General features: G+C 41.1%; 1 protein-coding gene across 1 annotated transcript in view; it reads left to right on the top strand.

The window, feature by feature from the left end:
- Positions 1 to 15,548, top strand: part of lsamp (limbic system associated membrane protein) — a 631,545-nt gene that overhangs the window by 349,319 nt on the left and 266,678 nt on the right. The gene's annotated exons all lie outside the window — the stretch shown is intronic.

Below are 15,548 nucleotides of genomic sequence, written 5' to 3'. Positions count from 1 at the left end.
CACATAATGCAGATATTAACTGAAAGCACTCTCTTTAATCATTCTGCTAGACTCTTTCTCTCTCTCTCTCTCTCTCTCTCTCTCTCTCTCTCTCTCTCTCTTTCTTTACTCTCACTCTTTGTGTCTGTGTCTCTCTAAATGACAAATCTAATAAAACCCTGTCTTTCTTCGACCGAGCGTATAGCAAACATAATGATGTCATTTCATCCTCCGCCTTTGTCCCATACACAACGGGACATGACACACTTTTGCACACTGTCTATTTAGCAGCATCTCATTCTGTGTGTGTTGTGTGTTTTTTTTTCCTCTGTGGGCGTTTGTTTTTTTGCCGAATTTAACATTTGTCGTGTTCGTGTACACAGAGCAGCATGACATTGTGTGAACAAAGGAGCTGTTTATTCAGATGTCGCTGGTTCGGGACGGAATTGAGACAGACTCGATTGTTTTATTATTTGCTTTGGTTTTGTGAAGTGTGTAACTTCTGTGAACTTTCCCTGCTCTCGCTGCATGTTTCAGGTCGATGCTTGGAATACAATACGGTTTCGTTCTAGTTTGGAAAGCAAACGTTAAAAAAAAGAAAAATTAACGATTAGATTTTTTTATTTTCACACCTTTTTCTTAAGGTGTCTCTGGAATTGCAAACTTATTTTGGGAATTTTTTTGTCGAATAAATTAAAAAAGTGGAAAAAAAGTGTTCCAATGTCAATTATCTGGTTATTGCACTTTTTTAACCAATAAAATCTCACAGCTTTGCATACGTAGTGGAAGAGGGACGTGGCTACCATGAGCTCACAAGCTTTCAAGATGGAAAAAATTAATTAATAATATTAATAGATTAGAAGTGTATAGTGGAAGTGCATAGTGTGTAGTATGTCGTTTGGGACAAAGCTAGAAAAACCTGCTGTACTACACCAAGTATAACTTAACTATTATGCTTATATGAGCTTGTGTTCATACTGAAGTCACTGTTGATTCATCTTCGGAAGAATTGACCTCATGGATAAATAAATATAATAACAAGCATACATTCATTCATTCATCTTCTACCGCTTATCCGAACTACCTCGGGTCACGGGGAGCCTGTGCCTATCTCAGGCGTCATCAGGCATCAAGGCAGGATACACCCTGGATGGAGTGCCAACCCATTGCAGGGCATAACAAGCATACAGTATGTTTATAATAATACAATCTGTAATCATTGATTTAGTGATGGTTTCTGTCTTGGAGGTGTTTATTTAAACATTTATGGAAGGAGTCTTCAGTGCCAGTCAGAAGCTTTTCCGTTTTAAGGTAACGTATACAGGGCAGTTCTAGAGGCGGGGCCACAGGGGCCCTGGCCCCTCCTGAAAACTGATTGGCCCCTGATTGGCCCCAGTTCCATCAATCATCAACGAGAAGCGCAACCAGAGAATTTTTCAAAACGATCACAGATGCAATTCCACCCCCAGACAGTTGGTGGCACTCGAGTGTTTGAAAAAGGAATGACTGCCGATTTGTATTTGCACCGGACTGAATAAATTATTTTGTGTGCTTGAATGTACCCTGTACTTGGCCCCTGAATGTAACATGTGGCCCCTTAATGGCCCCATTACAGAAAAATTCTATAACCGCCACTGAACGTATACTATGATAAGGGGTCATGTTGGTGCCCCCAGAGGTGGGAATCAAACCCAAGTTTCACGTGGGAGAAATCCGCAGTTTACCCACGAGTCCAGACCAAAATACAGTTTAGAATCAAACAGGATATTATTCAATAAATTAAAAAAACTAACAGGGGGGCACGGTGGCTTAGTGGTTAGCACGTTCGCCTCACACCTCCAGGGTCGGGGTTCGATTCCCGCCTCCACCTTGTGTGTGTGGAGTTTGCATGTTCTCCCCGTGTCTCGGGGGTTTCCTCCGGGTACTCTGGTTTCCTCCCCCGGTCCAAAGACATGCATGGTAGGTTGATTGGCATCTCTGGAAAAATTGTCCCTAGTGTGTGATTGTGTGAGTGAATGAGAGTGTGTGTGCCCTGCGATGGGTTGGCACTCTGTCCAGGGTGTATCCTGCCTTGATGCCCGATGACGCCTGAGATAGGCACAGGCTCCCCGTGACCCGAGGTAGTTCGGATAAGCGGTAGACGATGAATGAATGAATGAATGAATGAATGAAAAAAACTAACAAAACACCGGGAAACATAAGGGATCAAACCGAATAACAGGATCATGGAAACATGAAAAACAGAAACCACAGAACCAGAGGCTCAAATACGTGACGTTACCAGTAACAAAGTCTCAGTAAAGCCTGTTATACATAGGGAAAGCAATCAGGGGAACATGAGGAACAAAACAAAAGCACATGGCACAAAACACAGTGACAGAAAAAGCCATGAACTGTCTAAGCAGTCCAATAGCGACAATAAGCAGCAATTGTTTTTCCCTCATTAGCTTCTAGAGAAAGAAAGACAAGAGTCTGGTGAGCGAAATGAGAACAGGAGCTAACGACGAACCTTGCAGACGTTCCACAATCCATCCATCCATCCATCCATCCATTTTCTACCGCTTATCCGAACTACCTCGGGTCATGGGGATCCTGTGCCTATCTCAAGCGTCATCGGGCATCAAGGCAGGATACACCCTGGACGGAGTGCCAACCCATCACAGGGCACACTCACACACACTCTCTCATTCACTCACACACTACGGACAATTTTCCAGAGATGCCAATCAACCTACCATGCATGTCTTTGGACCGGGGGAGGAAACCGGAGTACCCGGAGGAAACCCCCGAGGGACGGGGAGAACATTCAAACTCCACACACACAAGGCGGAGGCGGGAATTGAACCCCCAACCCTGGAGGTGTGAGGCGAACGTGCTAACCACTAAGCCACCGTGACCCCACGTTCCACAATGTTAAATCTAAATAAAGCCATGTTTACTGATTTAGAGCTTGTTCAGCTCTAGGTTTAGGAACATTAAAATAAACCCCACTATGTACATTTTATTAGAGTTTTAGTTCATTTTACTCACTAAGGACTGACATTTGGACTGACAAAGATTTTTCATTTAAACTGCAAAACAACATGCGTTTTTTTAACGACCTTTAATTATCGTGGTAATTCATATTGTTTAATGGAGCCAAAAAAATAAAAGAACTCATCAGAAGTCAGAAGCTGATTAAGACCTTGTTGAGGTCAGCAGAACATCAAATACAACGTCAAGGTGACGCCTTAATGAAGAGATTATTAATGCCAATGAAGGTGTAATGCACCAAGGAGCTGGATTTTATTTGGAATATAAGTGGCATGATATCATTAGATATCAGGGATGAGAGACTTTAAGATGCATGATATGATATGAAATGATATGGTGCTTTCACAACACTGCTCATCATGCTCAGATATCCACCAAAACTATTGGCTCAAGACCACTGCGTTCTGATTGCAAACATCCATTGGAGAGGTTCATGTGCGGTGAGAAAGCAATCCGACCCACTAATGGAGCAACCTGTGTAGCAGTGCATGCTGGGAACGTAGCGTGGCACATAGCATGTTGGGTTAAATAACATTTACTGTATGTCGAATGTGTCTGATGGATCTTTGGTGATGAAGAACTCTCTCAGAGTCTCTGCAGAACCCTGCAACTGAAGGTTAGCTTTTTTCACAATAGAACCCTTTATAGAGGGGGCACGGTGGCTTAGTGGTTAGCACGTTCGCCTCACGCCTCCAGGGTTGGGGGTTCGATTTCTGTCTCCGCCTTGTGTGTGGAGTTTGAATGTTCTCCCCGTGCCTCGGGGGTTTCCTCCGGGTACTCCGGTTTCCTCCCCCGGTCCAAAGACTTGCATGGTAGGTTGATTGGCATCTCTGGAAAATTGCCCGTATTGTGTGAGTGTGTGAGTGAATGAGATTGTGTGTGTGTGCCCTGCGATGGGTTGGCACTCCGTCCAGGGTGTATCCTGCCTTGATGCCCTATGACGCCTGAGCTCCCCGTGACCCGAGGTAGTTCGGATAAGTGGTAGAAAATGAATGAATGAATCCTTTATAGAAAGCCAAGAACCCTTGAAGAACCACCTTTTTTTTTGAAGAGTGCCTGTAGAACCATATAGTCGAATGACTACGGAAAACCCCTTGTTCTTACAGTGTATAGCGAACCATAGAACCATGTCAATATTCAAAGAACGTTTAATGAAGATTATTATTGTTATTATTACTGATGGACCAACAGAAACCAAATGACATTTTACAGACAGTAGCATCTATGTGCTCGTGGCGAGTTGTTAAACCTTTTTTTTTGTCTCAGACAGAATTTTCTGTGGCTGGAACATGACGAGATAATTACAGCACTCTTTAGCAGTTGCTCTGGACAGTTACACCTTGTAGTGTAAAAGGGCAGCCTGTCTGTGTAGGCAGTTAAATATGAGAAAAGTGAAGCCTAGTTTTTTTTTTACCAAAAGCGCTAAACACATCACTTCTGCAATGGTAGAATTAATGAGTGGAGCTGAACACAGGAACTGCAGACGTCGTGACAGTTTATTCTGTTTTTTTGGCGGCGCAGCTGGTCGTGTGAGTGCTGTTTCCCCTGACAAAGGTCACGTTTTAAAGCACCTTCACTTACGGCAAATAAGCATTTACAGCAGGATTAAATATTTCACTTTCTCTAATACCAACAGGCTGAGATCAAACTACTTAACCCAAGCAGGCTAAACCCTTAGGTTTATATGGTGATTTTTTTCCCCCATTATTTTCATCTTTTTTTTTCTTATATTATTTGACTCATAAATAGGACTCATATTATTATTGATAATAATAATAATAATAATAATAATAATAATAATAATAATAATAATAATAAATACTAAATATTTTTTCCTTCAAAGTGAAGCAAAACAACCTAATCTTTATCAATCACACCAATCTTTATTAAATTTGCTTTACTGATATAAAAATAAATAAATAAATAAAAAGGCAATATTATTTCTCTCAGTGTAGAAAAAAAATAGAGAGTGGAAGTTTCTCCTTCTTGTAGGCAGAATCTTGTAGCCAAGACTTTCACCGCTGCATTGTGGGCAACGTGGTGTGTTGTTTGCTCAGTGGATTCAGTCGCACGGTGGCTTAGTGGTTAGCACGTTCGCCTCACACCTCCAGGGTTGGGGGTTCGATTCCCGCCTCCGTCTTGTGTGTGTGGAGTTTGCATGTTCTCCCCGTGCCTCGGGGGTTTCCTCCGGGTACTCCGGTTTCCTCCCCGGTCCAAAGACATGCATGGTAGGTTGATTGGCATCTCTGGCAAATTGTCTGTAGTGTGTGATTGTGTGTGTGTGTGCCCTGCGATGGGTTGGCACTCCGTCCAGGGTGTATCCTGCCTTGATGCCCGATGACGCCTGAGATAGGCACAGGCTCCCTGTGACCCGAGGTAGATCGGATAAGCGGTAGAAAATGAATGAATGAATTACTACTATTATATATTGTATAGTATATTACACTATTATATACTATATTATATATATTATAATTCCACATTTCCACATGGAGATGAGCATTAACGATGATGGAGTAAATGAATGAGCTAAAAGAAAGCAGAAATGTAACCCAAATTCATCACCCATTAAATAATATCTCTCACAATAGACACACTACATTACAAAATCTGGTATAGGAGATGGAATGGGTTTCATGTTTTCCAGGCTTCTACCGCCCCCTTGTGGACACTTCCCGTAGTGGCATCCCTTTTATATTATCCTGGAGGATTTGACACAATAACAGAGGCTGATTATTATTGTTTTTTGTAATGTAGCATCACACTGTGTAAGAAAAGGTTGCTCAATTGATTGACAGGTTAACGATCGAAACTGCTTTTAAGACCTTTTTTTTTCTGTCGTGTTCTGGATTCTGATTGGTTGATATGAATGTAATCATTTCTACAGGAATAAACTGAAGTCAAATGTCAAAGCAGCTACAGCGAGCAGCTAGAAAATGATGTTGGAAGTATGAGAGAGCTCGAATAGAGTAGATCGTGTTTACGAATCGTTAACGATCCAGACTCGACACCCGAGATCTCAACGAATGTCTCAGGAGACCAGAGAGTGTGTGTTAATTCATTTCACAGCCCACTTTAATCTCACTAACTGGTGTGTGGGTTCATAAAAAAAAAAGCTTCTTCCAAAACCGCTCAATGGAGATGCTACTAAAAGAAGTGAAAACACACACACACACACACACTGAGCATGATTAAAGGCTTTTTTTTTTTTAATTGCCTTTTTTTTTAAGTTGGAAAACAGCAGCTGTGTCCTTTCCTGACAAAAACACAAACAGTGTTTGTTGTGGGACAAAGAAAAGGTCGTCTGTTTGTGTTCATCACAGTCTGCTAAACTTCAGCTGTCTTTCTTCATTAAACAATTTGTCAAGTGACATTAACACACCTCCATGTCAGGTTATAACAGAGTCTTCTGTATAGAGCCTGGTACAATTTGTGGAAAATGCAAGACATGGAGTTACACACACAGACACACACAGACACACACTCACACACACTCACACTTACACTCACACACACAAACACACACACAAACACACTCACACTTACAATCACACACACTCACACACACACACTCACACACACAAACACAATCACACACACACAAACACTCACACACAAACACTCACACAAACACACTCACGCACACTCACACACACACAAACACACTCACACTCACTCACAAACACACTCTCACACCCACACGCACACTCAAAAACACACTCACACACACAAACACACACTCACACTCACTCACAAACACACTCTCTCACACACACGCACACTCAAAAACACACTCACACACAAACACACACTCACACTCACTCACAAACACACTCTCTCACACACACGCACACTCAAAAACACACTCACACACAAACACACACTCACAAACACACACATTCACACACACACTCATTTTTATTTGTACAATTCAAGTTGTAAGCAAATTAAACCAAGTCAATCAAATGTTTTTTCCACCAAAAATCTCACAAATCAGGGGATTAATAATAATAATAATAATAATAAGAAGAAGAAGAAGAAGAAGAAGAAGAAGAAGAAGAAGAAAAATATTTAAAACAAATAAACAAAGGAATGAGGAGTAAAATAAGTCATGTAACATCTTAGTCTATGTCTGTGTGTAAAACTAATAAATTAATTGCATTAACAACTCTATTATTATTATTATTATTATTATTATTATTATTATTATTATTATTATTATTATTATTACTACTATTATTATTATATATTGTAAGAAGGTGTGAGTTTGTATGTGTGAGTGTGAGTGTGTGTGTGCGCACATGATTGTGCATCACCAGCCCTCATTAAGGGCAACACTTTCAGCCGGTTGGTTGGTGATGATGACCGTATCCAAGTAGTGTCGCTGTGTGGTGTTGCCATAGTAACAAGTGCACCTCTGTCAAATCAGTAACGGAAATAAACAGACAAAGAGAGAGAGAGAGAGAGAGAGAGAGAGAGAGAGAGAGAGAGAGAGAGAGAGAGAGAGAGAGAGAGAGAGGTGCCAGCCTTGAATCAATTTGATGTCAATATCACACAGACAATCACACACTACTAATACACACACACACACACACACACACACTACTATCACACATTAATTCCCCAGATTGAACAGCCACTCTGACATGACACAACCTGCTGGAGATATATATATATATACGCAAACACACACGCAAACACACACACACTATAAAATGTTCTCTTACATTATACACCTCACTTCAGCCCCCCAGCACATTACACTGTTTTATTCCCTGTATATTTATTTCTCTAGGCATAACAACACAGGAAGTCATTACTTTTTCACAGGAAATAAAGCAAACCATGTTATAAAAACATCGAATGTTAATGCAGTGGTGATCATTTCACAAGATGCGTTTAAATCAGTCTTCGGTCGTTAAACAGAGGACCGTTTTCTTTTTCTCTGTGCTTAATAGGTCGTATATAAAAGCCCTAAATTTTTATAAGACATTTTATCGCTGTATGCATGAATTGTATTCATCCTCATTTGTAAGCCACTTTGGATAAAAGCTTCTGCCAAATGAATAAATGTAACCGTGAAAGTAAAGCATTATGGGTAATGACATTTCATTTGCAGCCGAATGTACTGTACGTTTTGTGCTTCGTGCTCTTGCACTGCTTCCGGTGTCCTACAGAAGAGGAAACGTTCTGTGATTTAATCTCAGCTGCTCTATCACTTTATTCTTCTGTAGATGTTCTGGTTCTGAGTTGGAAGGCGGTGAAGGTCTCTTCATCTGTGGCCGTGTACGAAAGTATAACATAAACTGAATCGAATTAGAATTAAATATTTGTAGATCCTATACAGTAAATACGCAGGACTTGTTCATTTTAAGCGAATTTTCAATATTATCGTAGAGAGAAAAGTTTTTCGGGGGGGGCACGGTGGCTTAGTGGTTAGCACGTTTGCCTCACACCTCCAGGGTTGGGGGTTCGATTCCCGCCTCCACCTTGTGTGTGTGGAGTTTGCATGTTCTCCCCGTGCCTCGGGGGTTTCCTCCGGGTACTCCGGTTTCCTCCCCCGGTCCAAAGACATGCATGGTAGGTTGATTGGCATCTCTGGAAAATTGTCCGTAGTGTGTGATTGCGTGAGTGAATGAGAGTGTGTGTGTGCCCTGCGATGGGTTGGCACTCCGTCCAGGGTGTATCCTGCCTTGATGCCCAATGACGCCTGAGATAGGCACAGGCTCCCCGTGACCCAAGGTAGTTCGGATAAGCGGTAGAAATGAATGAATGAATGAATGAATGAATGAATGAATGAAAAGCTTTTCAGAAACTTGCATGTGACCAGGAGGAGCTGAGATACGGTCGATAGGATATCAAGCCAAGATCAAGTCCCAAGTAAAAAGTAAGATTGATTCAGGATCAAGACTGAAAACCATCAGATGCTTTTCACAGCCAAGTGAAAACTTCAGCTAGCGAGTCTTGTTTCTCGAGAAGGACAAATTACTTCATGTCAATCTTTGTTGACGTCGGATGAAAAGAGAACACAAACACAATTTTACAAACTCTCAAAGTGCAAGAGCATACTTAGTGAAACCAGGGAGATGGAGAGAGAGAGAGAGAGAGAGAGAGAGAGAGAGAGACTATTGACACACAACTTCCTTTCAGTAGCTGTCAAACACAGGGGATGTGGTAGCTTAGTGGTTAAGGTGATTGACTACTGAGTGTGAGATTGTGAGCTCAAATCCCAGGTCCACAAAGCTACCACTGCTGGGCCCCTGAGGAAGGCCATTGACCCTCAATTGCTCAGTTGTATGAGTATGAGATAAAAATGTAAGTCACTCTGGATAAGCGTGTCTGCCATATGTCAGAAATGTAATGTAATGTCATATGAAAGCTAGTGATATAATGAAGACCTGAATAAACACCACCAGCGCCATGTCTGCTGTGGTGCCTGAGTAAGTAACGGGAGCTAGCTTTTGGGTGGGAATTAAATTAACTTGATCTAAAATACGTATTATCATGTATGTTTTTGTATATTATTGTTTAATTGCTTTCATAGTTTTAAAAAAAATAATTGGTACGTCTGTAATGTAGTTATAGTTTAGTGTAGTTCTTTTCAATGTAGCCTAAAGAAGTAGCTTAGATTTGTAATTATTTTTTACTTTTTTTTTTTTTTTTTTACTTTTTTTTGTTAATTATTTAAATCACACATTGTGAAGAAAGTTACACAAAATGAAAACAAAATTATGAGGTAAACGAATGAGGCTAATAGGATTGTTGTGCAGGAACAAAGGATCTTTTGGGAAATTTATGCTGAGAGGATTTTGCATTAATCTGTCTGTCCACCAGATGGCGGTGTTTTATAAGATGAAACCAATTCTGTGATCGTTCACTGCAGGCTGATTTCAGCAATCTTAAAGTGGACTCATGTCATCACACACTCTCTATCTCTCTCCCGCATCGAAATCGCTACCCATGAATAACTCCAGCCTTTCTTTATTACCTGCCCAGGGCCTCGTCATAACTCATATGCATAGATATTAAAATGGCTGTTGATGTTCACCGCAGTCTGTTTCCTTTTTTTTTTCCCTTCTCCCCCTTTATTTATTTATTTATTTATTTACGTGCAGAGTTGCTCCAAGCAGATGCTTTGCTTGGAGGGAGGTTTGATCGCATCGATGCGAAAGTTGATATGAAGAATGGGCTCGTCACATAGTTTGTCACTGTTTCCGTAGGCGGTAAGATGGCGCTCGTCAATATGCCTCAGCCTTGGGTTCATACTTCACGTTCCTCCTCGAATAAAAGCCTGCGAGCTGAGAAGAAGACGAATCTTTGTATTTATAGCTGCTGATGAAACATGGGTTTGGGTGATGTTTGGTACACCCTTCAGAGGAGAGGAGAGGAGAGGAAAGGAAAGGAAAGGAAAGGAAAGGAGAGGAGAGGAGAGGAAAGGAGAGGAGAGGAGAGGAAAGGAAAGATAGGAGGAGAGGAGAAGAGAGAAGAGAAGAGGGATGGGATGAAAGAAGAGAAGAGGAGAGGAGAGAAGAGGAGAGAGATGGGAAGAGAGGAGAGGAGAGGAAAGGAAAGGAAAGGAAAGGAAAGGAAAGGAAAGTAGAGGAGAGGAAAGGAAAGAGGAGAAGAGAGAAGAGAAGAGGGATGGGATGAAAGAAGAGAAGAGGAGAGGAGAGAAGAGGAGAGAGATGGGAAGAGAGGAGAGGAAAGGAAAGGAGAGGAGAGGAAAGGAAAGATAGGAGGAGAGGAGAAGAGAGAAGAGAAGAGGGATGGGATGAAAGAAGAGAAGAGGAGAGGAGAGAGATGGGAAGAGAAGAGAAGAGAGATGGGATGAGAGGAGAGGAGAGGAAAGGAAAGATAGGAGGAGAGAAGAGAGATGGGATGAAAGGAGAGGAGAGGAGAAGAGAAGAGAAGAGAAGAGAAGAGAAGAGAAGAGAAGAGAAGAGAAGAGAAGAGAAGAGAGAGATGGGAGGAAAGGAGAGAGAAGAGAAGAGAAGAGAAGAGAAGAGAAGAGAAGAGAAGAGAAGAGAAGAGAAGAGAAGAGAAGAGAAGAGAGAGATGGGAGGAGATGCGGGGAGAGGAGAACAGAGAAGAGGAGAGGAGAGGAGAGAAATGGGAGGAGAGGAGAGAAGAGAAACGAGAGGAAAGGAGAGGAGAGGAGAGAAGAGAAATGAGAGGAGAGGAGAGAAGACAGTTGACTGATGTATGACTGATATGCATAACATACTCAATGTTCTTTAAAAATGCTTCTATTACATTAAATCTGTGTGTAAAGGTGTGAAGCTCAGTAGTAGTTACAGTATAGCAGTGCCTAATCATTCACATAGCACTTTTTAGGGGGGTTGAATTTAATTTCATTGATATTAGCAGCTAGACAAATTATCCAAAATTATACTAATAATAACTGTTATATGCGTCTCAGTTCATCACACGCATGAAAAACGCAACGATTTGTCAAAGCAAACTTGTATAAAAGCCTACAGATGATCATCCTGTGTTCACAAACAGTTTTATTTAGATTTTTTGTTTTAACAAATGGTGACCAAATTGCTAGTCTAGGCTTGTTATACTCTGCCCTTTCATACCACACACACACACACATACACACACACACTGTACGGATAGATGAAGGGAAATGTATTCAATTAATAAAATGAGTATTAAATCAACACAATTAAATTAGCATTAACTAAGAGAAAGACTTTACTAATAAGATGATGATGATTATTATTATTAATATTATTATTATTTATTTTATTTCTTTTATTTTATTTTTATGAAAAGGATATATAATAAAGCAATAAAGAAAGATAATTGAGATCCTATAAGTTAGGCTAGGGTCTAGTCAAAACGAGAAACAGCACCCTTAACTTGCAAATAGATTCCTCGTGCTTATTTAGTTTTTTCACCTTTGTAACACCTTTCTTAAGTATTCACCTAATCACATGCACAGATGAGACGCATATCCCAGAAGGCCGTAGCTGTAACAGCAACCCAAGGTGGTTCTACAAAGTGTTCATCAAGGGAGGGAGGAAAAACCTTTGCAACCAAGATGCAGAAACATTTAAGGGGTGAATACTTCTGGGATAAAAAGGTTAAATATGAAACAGCATCTCCTCTTACATTGTATCTTACATTTCTTCAACTGTTTAAGGAAATGCATGTTTATTTATTTATTTATTTATTTATTTATTTATTTATTTATCACTTTTCAACTAACTAATAATTAAACACTGACTCTTTAGTCAGAAATTAATTAAATTCCATTGGATTTCCCAATGCACTTGTGCTACAGTGAAAAGCAAGCACTGTTCAATCACAGCCTTACTTGGGGGTGTGGCTACAATCAGAAAACAAGTGGGCTTGAAACCATTGTTGCATATTACATTTACATTTACAGCATTTAGCAGACGCTCTTATCCAGAGCGACGTACAAAAGTGCTTTTAAGTCTATATGATTGAATATTAGGGGGCACGGTGGCTTAGTGGTTAGCACGTTCGCCTCACACCTCCAGGGTCGGGGTTCGATTCCCGCCTCCGCCATGTGTGTGTGGAGTTTGCATGTTCTCCCCGTGCCTCGGGGGTTATCTCCGGGTACTCCAGTTTCCTCCCCCTGGTCCAAAGACATGCATGGTAGGTTGATTGACATCTCTGGAAAATTGTCCGTAGTGTGTGAGTGAATAAGAGTGTGTGTGTGTGCCCTGCGATGGGTTGGCACTCCGTCCAGGGTGTATCCTGCCTTGATGCCCGATGACACCTGAGATAGGCACAGGCTCCCCGTGAACCGAGGTAGTTCGGATAAGCGGCAGAAAATGAGTGAGTAGTGATTGAATATTAACTTTGTTCACTAGGTTACATACTTAAGATACTATGAGCCTATAGACTATTTTTATTATTATTATACACACATACAACAAACAGTGGAGAAAGTGCTAGTTCAAGTATTGCATGAAGAAGTAGGTCTTCAACCGTCGTTTGAAGATTGCCAGTGACTCAGCTGTCCGGACCCTTAGGGGAACTTCATTCCACTACCTCGGTGCCAAAACAGAGAAGAGTCTTGTAGTATACTTACCTCTTACCCTGAGAGATGGTGGGACCAGTTGAGCAGTGCCGGTAACCCTGAGGGTGCAACGTGCAGAGCGAGGAGTGATGAGGGCTTTGATGTAAGAGGGAGCTGGTCCATTTTTGGCTTTGTAGGCAAGCATCAGTGTTTTGAATCTAATGAGTGCAGCTAACGGAAGCCAGTGGAGGATTGTAGCAGCGGAGTGGTATGCGAGAACTAAGGCAAGTTTAAAACGAGTCATGCAGCTGCATTTTGGATCATTTGCAGAGGACAAATTGCATTCAGAGCTGCAGTAGTCCAGTCCTGATATACCTGATATAATGACCTTCCAAGTAGGAAGCAAACCATTCCTACGCTGATCTGCAAATTCCAAAACTTCTGAGGGTGGACAAGAGAGTCTTGTTGTTGACCGTATCAAAAGCTGCTGAAAGGTTGAGGAGGATGAAGAAGGATAACAGCTTGGCTGATCTAGCAGCATGTTGTTTCTCAGAGACATCCAAAAGGGCTGTCTCTCTCAAATGTGCTGCTTTAAAGCCAGACTGGTTTGGATCTTGGCGGTTGTTCTGTGAGAGATAGACAGACAGTTGATTATAGACAATGCGTTCAAGAATTTTTGAAAGAAAAGAGAGAAGTGATACCGGTCTGTTACTGATGTCTTATGGACAAAAAAGCAGGTTTCTTTAGGACGGGAATAACCCTTGCTCTCTTGAAGGTAGTTGGTACATGACCAGATGTTAGGGATCCATTGATGATCGTGGTGATGAAGGACAGAAGGTCTGGCAAAATGGTCTGGAGCATAGTGGAAGGGACTGGATCCAGTGGGCAGGTGGTAGGATTGCAAGATTGGATGAGTTGTAAAATCTCCTCTTCTGCTACGATTGAGAAATGCGACAAAGAAGGAGTAGGGGAATCCCGACTGTGAGATGTAGGTGCAGTCGGGGCAGAAGTGGAGGTCCTGCAGATTTTCTTAATCTTCTTGTGGTAAAAAGAAGCAAAGTGTTCTGCAGTAAGGAAGGATGAAGCAGGTGGAGCTGGTGGGGTTGAGTAGAGAAGAGAAGATGTTGTGAAGCTTACAAGGGTCTTTTGCCAAAGCTTTAAGTTTTTCCTTGTATAAGGAAGTCTTGGCAGAAGTTGTGATTTTTTCCACTTCCCTCAGATGATCTTAGCTCTCTTTGGTTGTTGCGCAACACATCTGAAAGCCAAGGAGCCAAACAAAAAGTCTTCTTGGGTTTAGTGGACAGAGAAAGAGAGGAGAGGAAAGAGTCCAAGGGTAGAGTCCATTTAAAAGAGTCCACTATATTGGCTCATTGTTTCTTCATTCCTACCTCATGATGATTCTTAAAATGATTCAAAACATGATTAAAACATTAATACAAAATATTTATAGCTTACAGCAGAAGCTAGGAGTTGTTATATATAATAACTCCATATATACATATATCAGATTTTTGTGATGTATCTTTAACGTGTACTCACCTGTCATTTTTTTTTTACCTGTTAGCAATAATAATTCTTAATTGCTTATGTAGAAAAATAGGATTTATTATTATTATTATTTTTTTTAATGTTTTCTACATAATAATTATGCAAGTAAACTGAACTGAAGCAGTAACAAATGTAATCACTGTAATTATCACCCAGATGGTTGCAGCCCATGTTGAGCTTCTGAGATGTAACTTCCACTTGAGGCATTCCATGTATGTCTTTTATTACCGTAATTGATGAGCAAGCAGAGATTCTCATGCAGAGCATCTGCACATCAGCGTGTAAACACCAAGGTGTAAACAACCAGCTAGTTTAAATGTGACAGTCTGTAACATTTTCCAAATAACAGGGATCAGATTTTCTCTTAGCGATCATTTATAATACAGCTTAGGGTCAACTTAGGCATAGCTTAGTTTATTACCTGCTTCTGTCAGCCATTTTGACTCAACTAAACTCCTGTGAGAATCCTGTCACGTTAGCTCACGTGAGCTACATGACTATGAAGAAGTGAATATTATGAATTATGAATAGGAATTAATGTTATTTTTTATGACAGGAATTAATTCCTGTCATAACTCTAGCTCCTGATAGATATGTCATTCTGTTGTTACTCTCCATGTCAGAAAGCCTGTAGTTAGTTAGCTAGCTCATGGTAGTTAGCTGGCTAGTTTCAGGAGTAGATATTATTAATCACGAATATAATTTAAAAACTCCTGCGAGAAATATTGTCACGTTAGCTCAAGTGAGAACGTGAAACAATGAAGATTATGAATTATAAATAGGAAATAAAAATTCCTCTTGTTGGGGGGCACGGTGGCTTAGTGGTTAGCACGTTCGCCTCACACCTCCAGGGTTGGGGGTTCGATTTCCGCCTCCGCCTTGTGTGTGTGGAGTTTGCATGTTCTCCCCGAGCCTCAGGGCTTTCCTCCAGGTACCTCGGTTTCCTCCCTGGGTCCAAAGACATGCATGGTAGGTTGATTGGCAGCTCTGG

This window comes from Tachysurus vachellii, chromosome 15, assembly GCF_030014155.1.
Source record: "Tachysurus vachellii isolate PV-2020 chromosome 15, HZAU_Pvac_v1, whole genome shotgun sequence".
Lineage (NCBI taxonomy): Eukaryota > Metazoa > Chordata > Actinopteri > Siluriformes > Bagridae > Tachysurus > Tachysurus vachellii.
This window is presented reverse-complemented; position numbering and strand designations above follow the sequence as displayed.